Source organism: Galeopterus variegatus, unplaced genomic scaffold (assembly GCF_000696425.1).
Source record: "Galeopterus variegatus unplaced genomic scaffold, G_variegatus-3.0.2 Scaffold2378, whole genome shotgun sequence".
NCBI lineage: Eukaryota > Metazoa > Chordata > Mammalia > Dermoptera > Cynocephalidae > Galeopterus > Galeopterus variegatus.
Window position 1 is genome coordinate 321,844 of NW_007728489.1, and position 6,328 is coordinate 328,171.

General features: G+C 38.7%; 1 pseudogene across 1 annotated transcript; it reads right to left on the minus strand.

Annotated features, from left to right (window-relative positions):
* Positions 1–205: 205 nt before the first annotated feature.
* On the minus strand, positions 206–5,859 carry LOC103597652 (annotated as a pseudogene). Its single transcript, XR_551120.1, has 2 exons — positions 5,854–5,859; positions 206–4,259 (listed from the first exon to the last, which is right to left on the minus strand). The product of XR_551120.1 is annotated as a BTB/POZ domain-containing protein 3 pseudogene (transcript).
* Between the last annotated feature and the right edge of the window lie 469 nt (positions 5,860–6,328).

Sequence of the window (6,328 nt, forward strand, 5' to 3'; positions counted from 1 at the left end):
GAACAATGCAACTGATTAACATATGCATTGTGCTCTTATGCTTTTGCCTCAAATTTTTACTTCTTCAGGGATCAAAGATATCTAAATACTTAGCAAACAAATGCTACTGTGAAACCATCTCTGTAGGATGTAGTGGCACCAGAAGTACCAGAATGATTTTTTTAATATTTCAAGGGAGCAACAAAAATGCTAAAGAAGACAAATCTACGAACCAGTTTTATTTTATTTGCATTTAACATGATTATACACATTCATGTGTCTAACAAGATCTGCACTTTACATTAAAAATACAGTACAATAACATTCAACATGAGGTACTTCATATGTATATATTTTTCCTTCATAAATAATGCTATAAGCTACTAAGTTCAAGCACACTGATGCACAAGTGGCTACAGCATCTTGAATTAGTTCAGCTTATTTAAACACCTTAAAAAACAAAAAAGACAGTTCAGTGCAATAATTATGTAGAAATTAGATCATTTACTTAAATACTATTTTAAGATATGCTTAAAGAATGTTACATTAGAACTGCTAGCCTAAATCCCCTTTATCCCCAGTATGAACAACGACAAACACTGCCAGATACATCGGGAAAAGCATCTACAGCATATTCTGTTTAATAACGTTGTGTTTATACACTAGAATTGCCTGCCTTGTTAGAACAATGGTTTTTAGTTTTAAAAGCTACAAAATTCAAAATTACCAAAGAAAATAAAGCAAGCACATTAGATTTCATTCCATTTTGTTGAAAATGCAGAAAGAAGAATAGGGTTTAGAATATAAAATTTCTTATTCTAAATACAATTTTCAAATTTTACCTGCAGCTCTTGGCACCAACCAATCAGATGGTGGATGTGTGTGTGTGTATATATATACACACACACACACACATATATATATATATATATTTTAGTAACTACATTAACATAAATCTGGTTCTCCTGTACCCAGTGTACAGGAGCTCACGCATGTGCACCAGCAGTTCCCCAGCGACGTGGAGGGCAGCTAGCTAACAGAGCGCTGATGGCGAGCGTAGCGAAGGAAGGATCTGTACTCTACACTGATGACACCCACAATCTGATGGGATGAAATGAGTGCTAAATAAAGTTCCTACTCTTCTGGCTTAAGACTGAGTGCCTTCTAATCAGGTCTACCAATTTGCATGGTAGCTATGAGTTACTGAAATGTTTAACCATAATTTAACAATAAAATCCTTTTCAGAAGTATGTTTTTTTAAATTGAAAACATACCTTTATTTCATCAATGCTTTGCCAAAACTACTAACTGTAATCTCCCTAATAAGAAATAATTGTTAGGTAATTTTGGAAAGTTGTCCTGGGAGTACTCATCTACAATCAGCAGTAACAGCTTTTGATCATCTATGCTAACAGACATAGGTAATGGCAAATGTGTTTAAAATATCTCCCGTAGTCCAGTGTTCTCCTCCTTCAGAGAAGCTGGCTGAAGGCAACGAGCCCACATCTGCAGGGAAGGAAGTGGCCCAGAAGCACTGTGAACAAATAAGAGCACTCACTCACTGGGCCCTGCTGGGCCAGCAGGGGGACCTTACTGTCCCACATCTCACTGCCAGGCAGAGAGGAGACAATTCCTGAGTCGGCAAACACACTTGCATGCACAAGAGCACGCACACACACACACCCCAGGACTAACCCCTAGCTCCAGACAGGCCAGTTTCAGGCTTGCAGAGCAGGAGAAGGAGGCGGCCAGGGACCACACTCTGGGTGGCGGGGGAGGCCATCTCAGGATCACACTGAGCAGAAAAGCTGCCCAGAAACACATGGATACTTTCACTGGACGTGAACACACTGGACACTGCCAGTGTTACAGGCACAAGTCATCACTGAGGAGAACATTTACTGAGCTTTTCCCTCCTTTGTTTACATTATCTGTGGACAAACGAGAGCTGGATGTGATACTGGTGCAGTGAATATTAGGTATAATCATATTTGTCGCTCCACACCATTTTTAAAAATTGTGCAGGTATACATTGGCACTTTAAGATGGCCAGAGGACAGATTCTAGCAGTCTAGGAACAGGACAGAATTATAATTAACAAAGAAGACAGTATATGGTCAGAATAGATTAGGTAAAGTATATTTCAGATTAAAAAAAATAAAATGACTAAAAGTATCTTATCACATTCACACATAGTGCTACAAAACTGTTACCTTACGCCATTCATCTAAAGAATGTTTGGTCCTCTTTGAATGGGGAAAAAGGGAATAGGAATTCTATATAGTATGACATAAAAGCAAGCAAATAGTAGGGATCAAAAGCTAAGTGGCAAGAAAAGTGTTTGCTTTTTTTTCAAAATGTGTATTCTAATGTGCCATTAATTAAACTATTTTTAGGATGGAAATTTTTAGGATTCCTTCTCAAACTGTTTTAGTTTAAATTAATAGGCCTGCAATTTTTCTATTGACAATAAAATTTTATAACTTAGTTTTTTCTAAAAGAAGTGTCTGTATCAGATATTTTGTCTTCTACACTAAAGGATATTAATCTCCTTCTAGTAGAAGTCATGGCATAAACATACACCCAATTCCTTATTTTCCTTTTTTACAATTGACTTTGAAGTGTTTAATATGTAACAATCTTATGATTTTAGGATTTTTTTTAAAAAAAAAAAAGCCCAGAAGCAACAAATTTAAAAGAAATAAAGAGCTAAACATGACTACTGTCTCTTTCAAAATTGTACACTGAGGTTTATCTGTGTTTTTGTTGGAGAGGGTTCTATTTAAAAATAATTCTTCTTATTTTAGACTATTTCTCTCTATTCATCAATAAAGTCCAAAAGGAAATTTGAGGTGATCAAAAATTTCTTCAGAGGAACAAAACTGGGAGGTTGGTATGGCACTTGGAAGAGCACAAAGTCTCCCCACGTGCACAGACGCAATTTTAAAAACCACAAAGCCTTAATAAGAACTTGGCTCTTTTAAGCACACAGTTAAAAGCAGAACGCTGCATTTTTGCCTGTACATAATTAAAAGGTTAAAAGTAATTAGAAACTGCCTACTGCTTCATTCATTACAAATTACCTGCGCTGATCGTATATCTGCAGATGAGCTAAAGCATCAAGCACATGGGGACCAGATGTGCACCTCGGAGCCCACACTGCTCCAGGAAGTGAGTTTTCAGGCATAGAATATAAGTTCGGGAATCTGCCCTCCCTGCACCCCAGTGCCGTTGGTGCTATCTGAGGAGCACTGAAACTGGACGGTCACTTTGCCACACTGAACTTCCGTCATGCCTTCTTGTCCGAAGTAGCTAAGTTCATTGCCATCCAGTATCACACTGGCTGTGTAGAAGGTGTCTGGCTCAATCTGCACTGGGTACTCAAACCACACAGGGAAGGTATTGCTGGAGCCATCTGAGAAGTACTTGCTCAAGTTCTGCCCCAGGACAACACCCTGCCGCTTGAGTTCAATCTTGGCACTATATTCTGCAGAGCCACAGCTGGAACCATACAGCCCAAAGCCAGCAATGAACACTCTTTTATCAACTGCAAACTGGATGCTGTCACAGCGACCTCTATAGCGCCACTGGTTGCTCCGATAGGCACATGACTGGAAACGGTGACAGCGCTGGGGGACAAGGCCCTTGCGGGCTTTACTCACAAACTGCAACTCGGGCTTTTTGGCTGCAGTATACCAGAGGAAGATGTCGTTGGTTTCATTAAGAGTTAATACTCCGGACTGTGCAGCGCCATTTGCAAAGTCATCGAGGGCCATTGTAGGTATGCGAATCAAGTAAAGTGCCTTTCCTAGGACCTTGCGTTTATTTTCAATGCTCAGAGCTAGATCTTGTCGCTGGCATTCTACTTCAGCCCAGTTAAGAGCTGCCTCAAAAACCACAATTTCTTTGGCATTCAGAGTTTCCCTGCGGAGGATACTTTCTAGAGTCTGGAAGTCGATATCACAGAATCCCTCAGACTTGAGCGCTAACTCAGCCTGGGCATCAATCACCTCCCAGCAACGCTGGGTCAGGTCTGGCTCCTCGAACAGGCAGCTCTGGGAGAGGAGCACGCAGGCGTTCTTGGCGCTTAGGCTGGTCTCCAGGAAATTAACGCAGGCTCTGGCAAGGTGAGGGACAATGTACTTTTTGGCAGCATAAAGAGTGGCCAGCACTGTGTCAGCAGCCAAGTCAATTTCATCACAATAGATGTATCTGAAAGAAAAGGCAAAACATGTAAACAGCTGGTTTACAAAATGAGTGCATTCAACAAGAAGATTCAACTACTTTCAAGTTTATTCCAAGAACTATGTGACAGTTATTAAACCATGTTTAGATATTAAAGAAACGTGAAATATACTCATCTAATTATTAATATTTTAACTCATTAGGAAGTCTGTATAATTAAAGACATTAACTTTGTGTACCCATGCTAGCCTATATTGTATAAGCTGCATTCAACAAAAACGGAAGACATTGAAACCGTATGAAAAGGAACTGCATATCAGAGAGTCAGTCAATATTAGGAAAAAAATAGCAAAATTCTATTATTTATCCTATATTATATTTAATCAAAAAATAGTCCCTCTATGTTGTAGGAGCAATATATATATATAGTTTTACTGTAATTTTTTTTTTCTAGATGAAACAAATACTTTTAATTCTGTTATGTCAGTAATGATTGCATCTTGATGCTTTTGGATTTTTCTTAAACATAAAATAAAACCTGAGATTAAATAAAATAGTTTTCAAGTACTTCCAGGTTCAATGGATTGTCAAATATGGACTTCAACGCTATCTCCCAGTTAACTTTACATGAAATCCAACAGACTTTGTATCTGTTTCTTTCTTTTTTTTTTTTTTAACTCTAAAACTCTTTCCCCTCCCATACAGGCATTCTGTCTACCTTCAGAATTAAAGAATACATTATTTCCAGACATATTTAATGAAAAGACAAAGTAGGGGAGCTTAAATATGACTACTTCTGTGCTCTGTGAACTATGGCTATTTCAGGAGATGAAACACTTCTTGATGTTTGGGAACAGTGGCAGTCTCTCAAAATGGTATGTAAAGGTGGACATTGTCTGCTTCTCTTAGATTGCTGTGGTTGACACAAGAGATAGTCAGTGAGAACTACTATGAAAAATGCATACTGATAACACTTAACTTTAAAATTCTTCTAGTTAAAGTATACAGCTACTTTATTGGAGGATTTACTTTAGTTACTATATTTCAACTTAGTGAAACACACATAACTCAGCAATAGTTTCTGTAAGAAGTACAAAAACACAAGGATGGCAATCAGAAAAATGTCCACAATCACAAACGGAACCTGCCTTTGCGCTCCTAGGAGGCCCTTCTCTTCTGAGAGGCTAAAGCAGATACCACCGGCAAGGCTGCGTGACAATAAACCTGCAGCTCAGTAACGCTCTGACCAAGAGCCAGGGCTGTGGGGAGGATCCTGGAGCATGATCAGCACTTTGTAGCTCCTACTCTGGACCTGTCGAGTGAGCAGGTGTCCCTTTTTCTTGACAACCCCCTTTCCAGGAATACTGGCTACTCATTCACAACATGGGAGTGAGGGAACCTGGCCACCACTATCTCAACTATGGCATGACTGCAAATGGTACCTCACTGCATTTTGAACCACTTTACATGGATTGCACGTATAATTTTAAAAAGCCATATCAGTATATACTCTAGGCAATACATCTGTGAGAAAATATACTTCTCAAATGACGAATCAAGTGACTCAGGTGAAATGTAATTCTTGCGATTCTTGTTCCCATTTGCTAATTAGGTACATATCTGGAACAACACAACACTCTACTTGACTGCAGTGAAGCCAAAATGCTGAACTAGTGCTAGCATTCTTACCGACATCATTGACACCACTGTCAAGTACACAGTGCTGACTTCATTTCACGGGTATGGTGGGGATGGGGCAGGGGTCCTCGTAGGTAAAACTGGTTGCTGATTTGGACCTCTACTAAAGGATCACAGAGGTTAAGAGTGGTGGATTAGTTTACGTTTTGGTACTTCACATTCTCATGCCTTTAATGTCCCTGTCTCCCAGTGTAAAAGTTCTAGTCTACAGCAATTAGATTTCAAAACTATACCACGAATAAAGAATGAAATACTTTTAAGTTCTAGAACTAACTATAATACTTATTTTTCAGCAGGCAGCAAACAATATATAGCAACATTTTAACTATTTGTGGAAGTATTGTCTAACTTGACCCAGTGAATTATTTTTTCAACAAATATTTTATTTATTCCAGTGAACCGAAGTAGATAACCTCGAACTCTGGTATACTTTGATGTGGTAGAATAAGGATTATAAGGATTAAGA